We start from the raw sequence: 18,032 nt of genomic DNA on the forward strand, positions 1-18,032 counted from the left end.
AAATACATCCGGTGAAAATTAAGGTTACTGGTTATACTGGGGAGAACGTACCAGTCAAAGGGAGCTGCATAGTAACTTTACAGCACAAAGGAAAACAGTTCAGAGCACAGCTGCTGATTGTGGAAAAGAGTGTATAGCCTATTCTAGGAATCAATGCACGTGAAAACTCAATTTGTTGAAAAGAGTGTATGTAGTGACATCACAGACTGAAAATGACCAAGAATCTGGCTGAGTATGAGGATGTGTTTGAGGGTCTTGGATGTTAACCAGGAGAACACAAAATATGTACTGATGACAAAATTACTCCAGTTGTGCATGCATGCAGAAAAGTTCCATTTGCATTGAGGAAAAAGCTCAAAGAGGAACTCGGACGCATGGAAAAGATGGACGTCATCACAAAAATGGATGAACCTACAGACTGGGTATAACAACTGGTTATTGTGGTGAAAAATAATTGAGATCTCAGGATATGTCTAGACCCGAGAGATCTCAACAAAGCAATCAAGAGAGAGCATTTCAAGTTGCCAACCAGAGAAGTGATAATGTCCCAGTTTGCTGGAGCAAAGTGGTTCAGTAAGCTTGATGCCTCATCAGGATTCTGGCAAATTAAGCTAAATGATGCAAGCCCAAGGCTATGCACATTCAACACACCTGAGGGCAGGTACAGATTTTTTCGTCTACCATATGGGATTCTCTCAGCGCCAGTGGTCTACCACAAGACAATCCACATGATCTTCGAGCACATTCCAGGAGTGGAGACTATGATGGATGACATCATCATCCTAGGGGTCCACAAAAGAAGAACACGATGCGACAGTGAGACAAGTGCTGGACCTGACACGGAAAGTAAACCTAAAACTAAACAAGGACAAATGCGAGTTTGGTGTGAAAACACTTACCTTCGTGGGAGACGTACTTTCAGAGGACGGAGTCAAACCAGACCCAAGGAAAACATCAGCCATCAACAACATGGAGCGCCCGAAGAACAAGGACGATGTGAGACGCTTCATGGGCATGATCACCTACCTTGCAAAGTTCATACCTCAACTGTCAGCACAGTCCGCTCCACTCAGATGTCTTCTGGAACAGAAAAATGAATGGGAATGGTCCTATGAACAGGAAAACTGCTTCAAAAACCTCAAGAAGACAATCACAGAAGAGCCAGTGCTCAGGTTCTATGATCCAGAGAAAAGCACAAGGATTTCTGCAGACGCGTCACAGTTTGGACTGGGGGCAGTTCTTCTGCAACAGCATGACGACACATGGCAACCCGTCGCTTATGCGTCCAGAGCCTTGACAGGCGCAGAGACAAGGTATGCACAAATATTAGAAATAAATACTGGCAAGCACATGCGCTTGCGAAAGGTTTCACCAATACGTCTACGGACGAGACTTCGAAGTAGAAACTGACCACAAACCATTGGTGTCAATCATGTGTAAGCCACTGAATGATTGTCCAATGAGAATCCAGAGAATGTTGATCAGACTGCAAAAATATGATGTGAAGACGATCTATACCCCAAGAAAGTTTATGTTCACCGCCGACACTCTTTCTCAAGCAGTCGACAAGAAGGAGAGCTTCGACACACAGAAAAACACTGAGATTCAGGCCTACGTCAACATGATCGTAGCATCACTTCCTGTGTCTTCTGAGAGAATGGAGCAAATCAAAAGAGAGACTGAAGCTGACCAAACAATGACAGAGTTGAAAGAAACAACACTGATAGGGTGGCCTGCACAGAAAAACAACTGTCCAAGGAGATTACAGGATTACTGGATGTGCAGAGCAGATCTCACCGTTGTGGATGACAATGTTCAAAGGCAACAAGATTGTCATTCCCAAGACACTATGTAAAGAAATACTACAGAAAATACACGAAAGCCACTTGGGTGAGGAAAAATGCAAACGACGAGCACAAGAAGTAATGTACTGGCCAAGAATGAACCAGGAAATCAGCCAGACCACTGCTTCATGTGAACTGTGTTTGACCTACAGGCCAAAGCAGCAAGCAGAGCCGCTAATGCCTCATCCAGTACCCAACAGACCCTTCTACAAAGTTGGAGTTAGCATTTTTGACTGCAGTGGCAAAAGTCATATTGTTGTTACCGACTACTACTCAAACTACCCTGAAGTAGCAACACTGCCAACTACCTCCAGCAAAGCTGTAATCACCTACCTGAAATCAGTCTTTGCAAGACATGGGGTTACGTCTGACCTGTACTCGGACAATGGCCCGCAGTTCTCAAGTTCCGAATTCCGATCGTTCACTAACGACTGGGGATTCCGACACAACACCTCCAGCCCCAACTACCCAAGGTCCAATGGCTTGGCAGAGAGTTCAGTCAAAATTGTCAAAGGTCTGATGAAAAAGTCACACGATGGAAAGGAGGATTTCCTAAAAAATCTGATGATCTACCGCAGCGCACCACTGCAGAACGGACTTTCACCTGCACAAATGTTGATGGGACGTTGCATCAGAACCAACCTACCCATCCACGAGGACTTGCTAACACCCAGAGGTGCTCACAAAGTCAAACTCGCAAAGGAAAAACAGAAAGACAAACAAAACAGCAACACGACAAAAGTGCAAGACACTTACCTGAAATGAAACCTGGAGAACATGTACGACTCTGAGACATCACTACAGGAACCTGGATGCAGCAAGGGTGTGTGCAGAGAGAAGTTGCACCGCGATCCTATGAGATCCAATCGGAGCATGGATCACAACTGAGACGAAACAGAGTGGATCTAAGGCTTCAGCCATTCACTCAAGGGACTGAGGATCATCAGGAGGATACTGCTGAAGCGTCAAATGCCTTTAGAAATGGACAATTCAGTCAGAACACCCTGACTGACAATGAACGCTGTCCACCTGTTTCAGGAAGAACTTCAGCAGAACGACCAAAAAGGACTGTCAGAGCCCCTGCAAGGCTTATTGAGAATTGCTAAAAAATATATGTTTTTTGTTAATTTGAAAAGTTATAAGGCCACAATTGAGTTTTGTTGGACAGACCATATTTAGTTGAAAAAAATATTTTATTTATAAGGAAAAGCAATTTGGGGAAAGAAATGTGTGTTATTGAAAATTGCATGTTATAGCTGGTTGAGTAAACAAATGTGATGTGACATGTGTAGTGACATAGAAAAGTAGATTTATTTTAAAGGAAAGAAGATGTGTTGTTATGTGTTAATAACATTTAGACTACGTTACCCAGCAGGCTATGCGGGAGGCGGAGGGTTAAAGAATACCTTGCATGGCTAAACATGGAGTTTTCTAGCTGAAGTATATGTATATTAAAAGTAGTTGAACCCATGCCCCAGTTTGTCATTATATAAGGAACAAACATAACAAATGGCTGCAAACTTTCTACTTTTAAACTCGGACAAAACAGAGATGCTTGTTCTAGGTCCCAAGAAACAAAGAGATATTCTGTTGAATCTGACAATTAATCTTCATGGTTGTACAGTCGTCTCAAATAAAACTGTGAAGGACCTCGGCGTTACTCTGGACCTCGATCTCTCTTTTGATGAACATATCAAGACTGTTTCAAGGACAGCTTTTTTCCATCTACGTAACATTGCAAAAATCCGAAACTTTCTGTCCAAAAATGATGCAGAAATATTAATCCATGCTTTTGTTACTTCTAGGTTAGACTACTGCAATGCTCTACGTTCCGGCTACCCGGATAAAGCACTAAATAAACTTCAGTTAGTGTTAAATAAGGCTGCTAGGACACTGACTAGAACCAAGAAATTTGATCATATTACTCCAGTGCTAGCCTCCCAACATTGGCTTCCTGTTAAGGCAAGGGCTGATTTCAAGATTTTACTGCTAACCTACAAAGCATTACATGGGCTTGCTCCTACCTATCTTTCCGATTTGGTCCTGCTGTACATACCTACACGTACGCTACGGTCACAAGACGCAGACCTCCTAGTTGTCCCTAGAATTTCTAAGCAAACAGCTGGAGGCAGGGCTTTTTCCTATAGAGCTCCATTTTTATGGAATGGTCTGCCTACCCATGTGATAGACGCAGACTCGGTCTCAACCTTTAATTCTTCACTGAAGACTCATCTCTTCAGTGTTTCCTATGATTGAGTGTAGTCTGGTCCAGGAGTGTGAAGGTGAACCGAAAGGCTCTGGAGCAACGAACAGCCCTTGCTGTCTCTGCCTGGCCGGGAACCAGTCAACATTGGTTTTCATATCAATATTAAAGTGTCTACTTAAACAATATTTATAACAATGACCAAACAAACATAACCCTACATTGCAGTAGATGCTTAGAGGGGGAAACCCTCTCTCCACTGGGATTCTCTGCCTCTAACCCTATTACAGGGGCTGAGTCACTGGCTTACTGGTGCTCTTCGGTCCCTAGGAGGTGTGCATCACTTGAGTGGGTTGAGTCACTGACGTGATCTTCCTGTCTGGGTTGATCTTCCTGTCTGGGTTATCGCCCCCCCCTTGGGTTGTGCCGTGGCGGAGATCTTTGTGGGCTATACTCGGCCTTGTCTCAGGATGGTAAGTTGGTGGTTGAAGGTATCCCTCTAGTGGTGTGGGGGCTGTGCTTTGGCAAAGAGGGTTTGGTTATATCCTGCCTGTTTGGCCCTGTCCGGGGGTATCATCGGATGGGGCCACAGATACTCTCAATGATCGACTACGAAAAGCCAACTGACATTTACTCCTGAGGTGCTGACTTGCTGCACCCTCAACAACTACTGTGATCATTATTATTTGACCATGCTGGTCATTTAGGAACATTTGAACATCTTGGCCATGTTTTGTTATAATCTCCACCCGGCACAGCCAGAAGAGGACTGGCCACCCCTCATAGCCTGCTTCCTCTCTAGTTTTCTTCCTAGGTTTTGGCATTTCTAGGGAGTTTTTCCTAGCCACCGTGCTTCTACACCTGCATTGCTTGCTGTTTGGGGTTTTAGGCTAGGTTTCTGTACAGCTCTTTGAGATATCAGCTGATGTAAGAAGGCTATATAATTTGATTTGATTTGATTTGAATGCAGACTTCATCAGTGTGTCACACACTACTTTGCAATGAGCTGGAGATAGCATGCATTTTGAAAATATATTTGAATCCTGAATGTTTTACTACCTATTATGAGGTATGTTTTACCTCGCTTCAAAGGTGCCTTGGCAAAGTATCCGTGGAGGCAAATATTTTATAAAGACTTCCATGTGCTATTGAAACCAGTAGCCTATTTCTCTCATGTTCTATTGGTTTTCAACCTTCTTTCATCGTCCGGTAGCCAAATGCACAATCCTATTAGTCATATTATCAACCCATAGTTGTTGCATCATTAGATTTCCCCTCTCTAAATTTCTAAAGGATATTTTCATCTGTCACGTTGACTATGGTGTTTTCCATTAATTGTATTATGAAACCAACATTCGTGCGTAGCCTATGGCCTTGTGCGCATTGCTATGCTTATAATTTTAAGCTAAACGTTCTGATCTGTTGCATCAGACTCATTGCTTTTTTTTATGTAGCCTAGGCCCACTGGTTGTATGAATTTGGGATCTACCGTCCCACAATTGTCCCAGGGTCTGTTTGGAATAGGATGTTCCTTTCTCAACAAGCTGAACAATAGAATAGTTCAACTGTTCTACTATGATAAATAGTATGTTGACATAGGCTAGTGATTCTGCTGTTTGTAACCAGTCTTGTTGGCTGAGGAAAAGTAAATGTAGTCTAACATTTTCAAAGTGCACATCGAAATTCAGTAAGAAGGACGCACTTCATTGCATCCTCACTTGCATGTTCTGTTCGGATGAATGCTATAATCTAAATGTGATTTCTGTCATTCTGAGAACCACATCCTAATCAGGTTAAGCACTCAATGGATGGTCCAGTAAATTTCTCAGATGTCTGGTAAGTGAAAATGCTGCCTGTCCCTGGTCCGGAGCCATATGAATACAGTACACTGTCAAAATATACAGTGCCTTCGGAAAGTATTCAGACCCCTTCACTTTTTCCACATTCCACATCGTTGTCTCTGATTGGGAATCATACTTAGGCAGCCTGTTTTCCACCTGAGTTTGTGGGATCTTGTTTTTGTTCAGTTACTGTGTAGCCTGCAGAACGTTACGTTCGTTTATCTTTTGTTGTTTTTTGGTGTTCATCTAAAATAAAGAAAGATGTACACTTTCCACGCTGCGCTTTGGTCTCATTCCGACGACGTACGTAACAGAACTTAATGTTTTAAATATGAATATTTGACCTAATAGGAGTACTATGTCACTTGTTCAGCATAGTCTCAAAAGTGCAAACTTACCCAGACTACTGGGTAAGCTAAGTCAAGCTCACCTCAAGTATTTGAGTTAGGCCTAGATTCAAATCAGATCCACCTTAGCCCGAGGTAACCAATAAAATGCATAGCATATTTTAGTTTTTGACAATGTCAGAGGTGTAACTGCGTTAAACTGTCAAATCGGTAAGTGGCTGTTTTTCACAGCAACCTAGGGTGTTGTGGATGGGCTTGAGGAAGGAGTAAATCGTGAGCTACGGCTTCAAACAGCTCCGGTTCAATCCCAGTACTAGTTCGTTATTTGGCTGTTTAGAAGTTTGAAATGGGGGAGTCGTAATTCTGGAGCTTGTGTTGTGCATTAAAGTATAACATTTGAGTGTTAACAGAGAAATGTTTGCAAATTCAGGTGGAATTGAATGTGAAGAATCTAACAACAGCAATGATGATCTTCACTTAACTATGCAAGTCAGTTAAGAACAAATTCTTATCTACAATGTCGGCCTACACCAGCCAAACCCGGACAACTCTGGCCCAATTGTGCACCACCCTATGGGACTCCCATAGGGAGGGTAGTGATGCCTCTAGAAGTGAAACGCAGTGCCTTAGACCGTTACGCCACTCGGGAAGATGATGGATATTGATGACAACATGTATACCATCAAGCCCAGAAAAAAGTATGAAGTTGGTTTTAAATGTTCAGGTATCACTGCAAATCCATACACACACACTTTTAATAACAGGTGAGAGTACTGTGGTACATGTTATTTTTAATGATCAATTGAGAAAGTGATGAAAGAGCTGCTGGGGCTGGGGCTGCTGTGTCTTTTCCTACTGGCTGGGATCATAGGCCTGTCTGTCTACTGTAAGTTTAGAATGTTTTGACTGACATATTTGTAATCTTCAGTGGTGTGATAGTTACTTGTGTTTGATTAACTTTTCGCTTTTACAGAAGGAGTCATTGGACATCACGAATCAACCGAGAGAGATCAAAAGGCCAGTTTCAGCATTCTGACTAAAGGAGATCAGCAACCGACCAGTTATAATAAACTGACTAAAGAGCGAGACCAGCTAGAGACCAATTAGAACACCATGACTAAAGAGAGAGACCAGTAACAGACCAGTTATAACAATCTGATTAAAGAGAAAGACCAATTAAAGACTAGTTAGAACAATCTGACTAAAAAGAGAAACCAGATACAGAATAGTCTCAACACAAGAAGCAGGGAGAGAGACCAGCAACAGAATAGTCTAAGGACCAGGACCACAGAGAGGGACCAGTTACAGAATAGTTTCAACTCAAGGACTAAAGAGAGAGATCAATCAAATACTAGTTTGACAGCCCCGGACTAAGGAGAGAGACGAGTTGCAGAATAATCTCACCACTAAAACTAGAAAGAGAGACCAGCTACAGAATAGTCTAAATAACAGGACCATGAGAGAGACCAACTACAGAATAGCCTCAACTCAAGGACTCGGGAGAGAGATCAGTTGCTGAATAGTCTCAATATCAGGACCACAGTAAGAGACCAGTTGCAGAATAGTTTCAATACCCAGACTAGGCAGAGAGACCAGTTGCAGAATAGTCTCAATATCCAGACTAGGGAGAGAGACCAGTTGCAGAATAGTTTCAACACCCAGACTAGGGAGAGAGACCAGCTACAGAGTGAGACAGGAAGTCTTTATTGGTCAAAGGTGTTTCTGTATCTGTTTACATGTCATGTACAAATGGCTAATTTAAAATACACTGAAGAAAGTAACCAAAAACATACATTCTTAAGTTATTAGTTCTCTGTCTGGGATAACTTGATATTTAATTGCTTTCTTGATAGTTCTAGTATCAAACGATTGTGACTAAAAGAAGGAAATGTAAAATCTTGTATGTGCTGTATTCTGTGTGAGTAATGGCTAAATGCTACAAATTCCCGAGTATTTGTTTTCTGTTTTGTACATTTCTTGTATCCTGTTTAGGGCTGTTGTGGTGACCGTATTACCGCCACACTGCCGGTCACGAGTCATGAAGGCAGTCAAATTCCACATGACGTTTAGTCAATCATGAAGGCAGTCAAATTTCACATCAAAGTTTAGCCAAGTAATTAGGCTTCTCCAAGCTCTGATGCTGCTGCTGGTCATTAGTAGCCTATCAAACTTGCTAACTGCCTGGTACTCACAATCTATTGTCCCTCTAATCACTCTGACAATGCACATTTATTAAAAAAATTGAATCAAACACTTCATGAGAGCCCGTGAGCTCATGTTGCGCAACATTTCTATAGGCTATGCAGTTGCGGGAGAAAACAGAGTGATGGCCGTTAATAAAAAGAGGATCCCATCAGCTTTCTATAGGCTAGGGCTAGGCCTACTATATTTATTTCTCAACGTTCCCAATATTACGCAAATTGCTTATATTTACAACAGGAGTATATGCTACCTGGCAGACATGAAAATAAATCACAGGGGAAAGCGTCCTTCATTCGATATTTAAGTGTATAGATGACATGTATTCTTTCCTGCTGCCCCTGTTTCGATACAGGTGCATGATAATGGTCCATTCTAAGTCAAAACAAATGTAACACATATATTAATTAGTATATGTTAACACAAGATTAAATCAAGAATAGTCTGATGGGTGACAATATTAGCCTATCACTTTTGAATTATATATTTTCACTTGTGAATGATGCCCAGCATAAGAAACAATGCCTTTTTTTGCGACTAGTCGCACACCTCATTGAGCCTAGACCATGGGCCTGTATGTTAATAATGTTTGTATCACAACTAACATGGCCAAATAACTTTTTTTAAAAAATAAGCACATTAAGGGGTGTAAAGTCCAACTGGCATATATATAAGCAGTGTGTTTCAAGTTTGGGAAAGATCATTTTATAATGTGAAGAAATAGCCTTCCGCCACATTGCTTAAAACATGTTTTTTGATGCTAGTGGTTGTATTAATTTGGGATCTATTGCATCCTTCAACTGTCCCAGACTGTTTAGAATTTATAGGTGGACTTTTGTACTATGGGGGACAGTAGACATAGGCTAGTGTTTTTGTCATTAGTTAGGCCTACTCATCTTGTTAGCTGACGAAAAGTAAACGTGGTCAGTTCCTCCAATATGCACCTTGGAATTGGAGGTGCATATTGTTGCGTGCCCGATATATCTGTCTTAACTTGTAGCCCGTGTGAGTGGGAGACGCAATCCGCAGCACACTCAGGGAGAAGGGCACAGTGCAGCAAAAGGCATGGATTTTTTTAGGGTGCTTTACGGCCACAAAGGGGATGCCACCGTGAAATTCGAGGCATTATCAAGTGCTGGTCAAATTGTGAATGAGAGACAATTGGAGCATTTACAGCCAGCACGAAAAATAAATAAAAAAACAGAGCTCATGCCTTTCATCATGCAGCCTTGCAATGTATAACAAATGTAAACATATAGCCCATTTGTAGAACAACTAAAGTTACATCAATAGTGTGCACATGCGGCTATTCTGTGTTGAGCGGTTAACAAAGAAATAGGCAATAAATAGGCCATAGTAGCGAAGTAATTACAATTTAGTGAATTAACACTGGAGTGATAGATGTGCAGATTACATAATTTTTTTTATTTCACCATTATTTAACCAGGTAGGCCAGTTGAGAACAAGTTCTTATTGACAACTGCGACCTGGCCAAGCTAAAGCAAAGCGACAAAAAAACAACGACACACATGGGATAAACAAAAGTACAGTCAATAACAAAATAGAAAAATCTATATACAGTGTGTGCAAATGGAGTAAGGAGGTAGGCAATAAATAGGCCATAGTAGCGAAGTAATTACAATTTAGTGAATTAACACTGGAGTGATAGATGTGCAGATGATGATGTTCAAGTAGAAATACTGGTGTGCAAAAGAGCAAAAAAAAGTAAATAAAAACAATGTGGGGAAGAGGTAGGCAGTTGGATGGGCTATTTACAGATGGGCTGTGTACAGGTGCATCGATCGATAAGCTGCCCTGAGAGCTGATGCTTAAAGTTAGTGAGGGAGATATAAGTCTCCAACTTCAGCGATTTTTGCAATTCGTTCCAGTCATTGGCAGCAGAGAACTGGAAGGAAAGGCGGCCAAATAGGCGTTGGCTTTGGGGATGACCAGTGAGACATACCTGCTGGAGCGCGTGCTACGGGTGGGTGTTGCTATAGTGAACAGTGAGCTGAGATAAGAGCATGCATTTAGTTTTACTAGCATTTAAGAGCAGTTGGAAGCCACGGAAGGAGTGTTGTATGGCATTGAAGCTCGTTTGGAGGTTAGTTAACTTCTTGACGCACCCATCCCGTTAGCGGGATCATTTGTCAACATCTGCTGAATTGCAGAGCGCCAAATTTAAATTACTAAAAATATTTAGTTTTCATAAAATTGTGTGATATAGCAAAACACAGTTTAGCTTGTTGTTGATCCACCTGGCGTGTCAGATTTCAAAAAAGCTTTTCGGCGAAAGCATACCAAGCATTTATGTAAGGACATCTCTCAGCAGACAAAACATTACACACCGCTAGCAGCAAAGTAGATTGGTCACAAAAGTCAGAAAAGCAATAAAATGAATTGCTTACCTTTGATGATCTTCAGATGTTTTCACTCACGAGACTCCCAGTTACACAATACAATGTTCATTTTATTACATAAAGATTATTTTTATATCAAAAACACTACCATTTGGTTGACGCGTTATGTTCAGTAATCCACAGGCTCGAGTGGTCATGACGGGGCAGACGAAAATTTCAAATATTATCCGTAAAGTTCGTAGAAACATGTCAAACATTTTTTATAATCAATCGTCAGGTTGTTTTTAAAATATATAATCGATAATATTTCAACCAGACGATAACTTCTTCTACAGGAGAGAGAGAGAAAATGTCTGCTCCACTCTGTTGGTGCATACAAAACGCTGCTGGCACCCAGCCATCCACTGACGCGATATGATCTTTCTCGCTCATTTTTCAGAATAAAAGCCTGAAACTATGTCTAAAGACTGTTCACACCATGTGGTAGCCATATCAAAAGGAAAGGAAACATGTTTGGATGAAAAAGGGTTGATATCCCTTTAAATGGAGGGAAGGCATGCAACAGAGAGCTTTCAGGAAAAACAGCACTTCCTGGTTTGATTTTCCTAAGGGGTTTCGCATGCAATATCAGTTCTGTTATACCCACAGACAATATTTTGACAGTTTTGGAAACTTTATTGTGTTGTCTATCCTAATCTGACAATTATATGCATATTCTAGATTCTGGGCCTGAGAAATAGGCAGTTTCATTTGTAGATCCTTCTAGTGACGGAGGTTGATACCCATAAGTGAGGCTGACCGTGACCCCGAGCTTCTCCAAGAAGGCCCTCCAAACTTGTGATATGAATTTGGGGCCACGGTCATCGACGCGGTCCTCGCCATAATGCCGGAACACCTTCTGGAAGAATGCCTCAGCGACCTGGAGAGCAGTGGAGAGACCAGGAAGAGGGATTAAGCGACATGACTTGGAAAATCTATCCACTACCACCAGATTGGTGGTGAAACCATCAGAGGGGGGGGAAGACTGGTTACAAAGTCAATGGATAGATGTGACCAAGGTCGCTGAGGCACGGGAAGCGGCAGGAGCTTCCCTGCTGGAGCATTCTGGGGGAACTTAGTTTGAGCACATAGGGAACAGGAGTTGACATACCGAGTGACATCCTGCACCAAGGTGGGCCACCAGTACTTCTCAGCTATGGAGTGGATGGTGCGAGAAATACTTGAATGTCCAGCGACGACAGCTGTGTGCACAGGTCAGCAGCCGATCCCTTATCCCTGTGGGAAAATAGATGCACTCAGGATGACTATTCCGGGGTGCGGACTTCCTCTCTAGAGCCTGGCAGATGTCCACATCTATGTCCCAAACGACTGGACCCACGACACAGGAGGATGGGATTATGGGTGCCCTCTGGACAGGAACCTCTCCCGAATCGTTGATACGGGACAGAGCATCGGCCTTGATGTTTTAGAACATGGGCGATAGGTCAGCATGAAGTCTAACCTGGTGAAGAAAAGTGCCCACCTGGTTTGGAGCGGATTCAGTTTCGTCGCTGTCGGTATGTAGGTTCCGCTGGTCGGTGAGAAAAAATTAATGGTTCCTTGGCGCCCTCCAGCCTCTCCTCTAATACCAAATTCACCGCCAGGAGCTCTTGATCGCCAATGTCGTAATTCCTCTCTGCGGAATACAGTTTATTGGAGAAAAAAGCACAAGGATACAATTTCAATGGGTTACCCTTTCTTTGTGACAATCTGCCCCCACGCCCACCTCAGATACGTCTACCTCAAAAGGTAGCGTGAGATCTGGGTGTTTTAGCAAGGAGGCGGAGGTGAAACGCCCCTTGAGGAGACGAAAGGCCTCATCGGCTGCTGGAGACTACACCAGCCTACGAGGCCCACCCTTGAGGAGGGAGTTGAGAGGAGCGGCGACGGCGCAGAAGTTCCTGATGAAGTCGGGAAGCAGGTGCAGGCGAAACGTTTAATAAAACATTAAAACCAGAAACGAGACAGTTCCATGTGGCTATACGCCGGTAAACAAGCATAACAACAACTGGTGAGAAAACATAAGAAAGTGACATATAAAAGGGGAGGAAATGATGAGGGTAATGAAGTCCAGGTGTGAATTCTAATGATTAACAGGTGTGCGTAATAATGAGTGCCAGGTGTGCTTCACAATGAATCCCTGGACCGGTGGTTAGTGTTCTGGCGAGGTCGTATGTCGGAGGGGAGGAGCAGGAGAAGATGTAACTACCACGTAAGATTGGTCTTTTCACAGATATCTTGTAATTGACCAATATGAAAGGTTCCAACGTATTATCTTTTTTATGAGATGTAAAAAATGATAGAGCATATAAGAATAAACATGTCCAATAATACTTGTATACCAAATGCATTGTTTGAGGTTAACACTAAAAATGGCAAGCGTGGTGGTTTGGGTTTGATAAAGCACCAGGCCTGCAAGCTGGAGCCAGTTAACTGTCCTACCCTCCCTCCCCCTACCCCACACTGGCGACTTCATAATGACAGAGTTCGTCTGCAGTTGCCCCACCTAAAACATTCTGCTACTTTGGCCTCAGTCCGACCTCTTCCTCCCCAAACCATCTCCCTGAACTTTCCTACTTGCCTCCTCTTCGACCCTCAAAAGTCTTGACAGATGCGTTCTTTCCCGTTTAAAAAAAAGAGACTACGATGAATCTCTCAAAGGCATACTGTGTTCAACTCACAAGGAGGAACAGAGAAAGAGGCAGAGATGGAGACAGAGAGAGAGAGAGAGATGGTGAGAGAAAGACAGGGAGGGAGTTGGAGAGAGAGTGGGAGAGACGAGGGAGAGGGAGAGACGAGGCCTCACATGCCTGTGTTGACCTGTGTTTTGAACTCTGGCGCCTTGACCATTTAACTCACTTAATTTCACAAGACAGGGACATGACAGATCATTAGCCTGGGAATATAGAATCAAAATAGTTACTATCTCAAACTGTTCAGACTTTACAGATGTTTTCATGAGAAGACCTGTTTCCGGGATGTCTCCTCATCTCACAAACTCTGCTGTATGTCACCTGTTTTCCACCACAGAACCAAATGGCCGACAATGGCGGATGGAGTGGATTGAGACTCAACCCATGCAAAAACCTGAAGTCTCTAGCTTATATTATATTAAATATTATACTCATTTCATTTCTGTGCGGATGCGGCTATAAATTCCATATATTTACTAATAGCTAAATAATATTAATGACATTTTGCTGTCATAAAATTACATCTAAAAAGGTATTAAATAAGATCAACAAGATTGCATTCACTCAATATTACTGGCCTGTATGACAAAGTGAAAAGAAAGAAGTCTGTGTTAAATAATCTATTATGTGTTAAATCATCCATTCTGTTTGCAACAAGGCTGTTAAGTAATACTGCAAATAAAAAAACTATGGGGATGGGTCAAATCCAATACAACACAACACAGAGTGAAAATCTCTCTATTTTATAGGTTATTGTGGGTATGCTTGTCATTAGGGTGGCAGGTAGCCTAGTGCTTAGAGCGTTGGGCTTGTAACTGAAAAGTTGCTAGATCGAATCCCCTGGCTGACAAGGTAAAAATCTGTCGTTCTGCCGTCATTGTAAATAAGAATTTGTCCTTAACGGACTTGCCTAGTTAAACAAAGGTTAAATAAAAATTGGCAGGGACTAGGGAGTTTGTTAAGATCAAAATAAATATGAATGGAGCAAAGCCCAGGTAAAAAGTTAGAGGACAACTCACCTCAGTCTTCTGAAAACCAACCCTAGAATGGAGTTTTATTTTTCAGTGAGACAATTACAGACATTGTACTGCCAAAGACACACCAAAATGTCTTTCCAAGTGGTTTGCATATTGGTTTGAATATAGCTGTGATGGTGTCCTTCAATGATTCCCAACCAAATTGAATGAGCATGAGAAATGTCAAACATTAGGAATACCTTCCTAATATTGAGTTGAACACCCTCACTTCGTCGTGGCATGGACTCAACATGGTGTCGAAAGCGTTCCACAGGGATGCTGGCCCATGTTGACTCCAATGCTTACCACAGTTGTGTCAAGTTGGCTGGATGACCTTTGGGTTGTGGACCATTCTTGATACACACGGGAAACTGTTGAGCATGAAAAACCCAGCAGTGTTGCAGTTCTTGACACAAACTGGTGCGTCTAGCACCTACTACCATACCACATTAAATGGCACTTCAATCCTTTGTCTTTCCCATTCACCCTCTGAATGGCACACATACAAAATCCATGTCTCCATTATCTCAAGGCTTAAAAATCATTCTTTAACCCACCTCCTCCCCTTCATCAACACTGATTGAAGTGGATTGAACAAGTGACATCGATAAGGGATCGTAACTTTCCCCTGGATTGTCATGTCATGGAAAGAACAGGTGTTCTTAATGTTTTGTATTCTCAGTGTATGTTGCCCTAAGAATTTTGAAAAGGTTCTGTAACTTTCTTCCACTTGGAAAATGTGGAGTAGGTTGTCTAGGAAAAAAATGTGGAAGTAGTGGATACAGCTCCGGGCGAAGTCATCCCCCAAGCCCCCTCCTCTTAGTTGATGTCCTATACAGTATGTGAGTCACCAAGTCTGAGTCCCTCTACCCTACTGCCTCCACTCAGACAGGAACCCCAGAAAAGGCATGCGGGTGCCTTGTGGCACTCCGGGCTGCAATTTGGTTTACACGTAAACAAGCGTTCCTGCCAACAGGAAACCAAGTCAAAGCATGTTTTGAATTCCCAGTTATTCCCAGCTATTCCTGGTCCATGGCAAAGTAAGAAAAAGGAGGATGTTAAAAAAGAATTACCACAAAAGAATTGGTGTTTTTCTTAACACTATACCCTGTTAAAGTCTATAGTGGGATTATGATTTAAGATCATGAGGCATTTATACGTACATGATAATCAATGGGTACCATTCATTCAATTGTTTAAAAAACATGGCTATAAATATCAGAGTAAGCCTTTAAGGCTGTGAAACCTTGTGCAATCTGTTAGTTTCGTTCACCTGTGGGCAAACGTCCTTGTTTGTCAAAGGAGGATTTCCTTGCTGATAGAGCTCATTTAGAACAGGGTGTCTTTTGGTCAAGGCGTTCTCACCACTAAACACTAATGGTTTATGAGGGCTAATGGCTTGTTTATTAGTAAAAAGCTAAAAGCCTCAGGAAGAGAAAACCCCTCGTGTAGCAAGGCCAATAAAAAAAAACTTGGCCAATCAAAGCAACACTTTAACTAGTGCAAATGGCCAATATTGTTACATTTGTGTCTTGGGCCTGAAGGATCGGAAAAGGCCTTGTGATATGAGACTAATAGTCAAACTGATTTCTCTTGACTTGGGATAACACTCACACACACATACACGTTCACACAGGCACAGGAACGCATGTGCACGTGTGCGCACACACACACACACACACACACACACACACACACAGAGGGATAAAATGTAAGAAGTTAATTAACCAGCAGACTACTGTAGCTTTACAAACATCTAGCCACCTAGTTATTTTGTCACCCCTCCCATTTCACCCTGCCAATACCCCACCCCAACCAATGAGCACTCCCTTGGGACCAAATCTGCCAATCGGGTGCTAGATAAATCCACATGGTCCCCTCACGAACGTGTCCATGCTCCAATGATATATTGTACTTCCTGGAGCCCCAGCAAGTTTCAAGTCCTTACAAACATCATCCTCCCTATAAAAACACATAACTGCCTCACCCAGTCCTGTAGACACTGTACTGTATATACACAGACAGAGAACTAGACTTACAGACTCACAGCCCGTGGACCTCTGTGACTCTGTGAACTATCCCACAGATGTGAGCTATAATTACAAGCTCTTAATTCTTTCTGTTGTGAGCTTCTCGTGTCTGTTCCGGGAAAGAGATAAAGAGGTGAAATGTTAACCAAAGGCAACCAAATGCATCAGATGAGGGTTGCATAAATAATAAGGATGCCGGTTTAGACTGTAGACTGTATAAAGGAATACCCCAATGCAGATTATAAACTGTATAAAGAAATAGACGCATGCCTTGCCAAAGCCACAGAGAGAAACAATCACCTCACAGGACCAGATCTGGGATAAAATACTATTGACCGTTTGCTTTAGCCTGTGCCAGGTAAACGTGTTTGCACATTTGGGACACTTCTATTGGTTCCTTTGCAAAAAGGCAATTTTAATCAAGCACGGGTAAAGTATTTGAAATGATTTCAAATAGTATTCGAACCAAGGTCTGGATGGATGCGTGCCTCACTACAGCCGAGGAAACCAACAAACACAGCCTTCCACATACTGACATGGAAACTAACTGGCAGCAACAATATGATTCCAACAACAAACAATCTTTTGCCAGTCATCCGCTTCCCACAATTTAATATCTGGACTTGTGCATAGTGTTTACAGTATGAATATTGAACTACCACACAGAAAAATGTGGTCACATTCTAGCATGTATAACATAAATGAATGTAGACTCTACAGCATGTGTGTGCGTGTGTGTGGTTGGGGCATTTGTGTGTGTGTGTGTGTGTGTGTGTATTATGATGACGTAGGACAGATCCATTAGCACCAGTGCTCTCCCTTTCATTAAGATGGCCTACAGGAGCATGCTAGAGCAGAGGGGTATAATCAGTATAATGACAGGGTGCACACATACTGATGATAGGCAATGGAGACCAGAGCCAGGTTAACAGGCCAGGCCCACTGCACATTTACTGCAGGTTAGCACCAGGTTCAATGCACATTCTTCCCCCAGTGCAGGACCCAACAAGCTCAGGCTGGGAGAGGGGAGAGAGAGGACATGCCAATCCTGAATTACCTCCACTATGTGTTCTGTCGGTCTCTATCACACACACACACTGTCGTCTACAATAGTTGTATTCCACACATCTACATGCTAGACAGACAATATGCACATTCTTCTTATTTCAATATTAATACTGTATACACTATAAACAAGTCCAGACATTTGAGATATTTAACCTAAACTGTCTCCATCTCCATTTCCCAAATTATTTGCAACACTCATACATTTTGGTCTTCTGAATCACTCAGATTTCCTCTTAGTGTTTCTTTCAACTTCTGATGGCTGCTGGCTAACTCAATCCCCATGCAATCCCTCATTACTGTGGCCCCTTCCTCCCTCTCCCTGTGCCTGTAACTGTTGACTCACAGTTAATTCAAATAAACAGACTGAGTTAGTGGCATCCTCCTGGGCTGGA

General features: G+C 42.4%; 1 protein-coding gene across 1 annotated transcript in view; it reads right to left on the minus strand.

The window, feature by feature from the left end:
• LOC110517416 (protein eva-1 homolog B) overlaps window positions 1-18,032 on the minus strand; it is a 66,552-nt gene that overhangs the window by 33,987 nt on the left and 14,533 nt on the right. The window lies entirely within an intron of this gene.

Source organism: Oncorhynchus mykiss, chromosome 3, assembly GCF_013265735.2.
Source record: "Oncorhynchus mykiss isolate Arlee chromosome 3, USDA_OmykA_1.1, whole genome shotgun sequence".
Taxonomy (NCBI): Eukaryota; Metazoa; Chordata; class Actinopteri; order Salmoniformes; family Salmonidae; genus Oncorhynchus; species Oncorhynchus mykiss.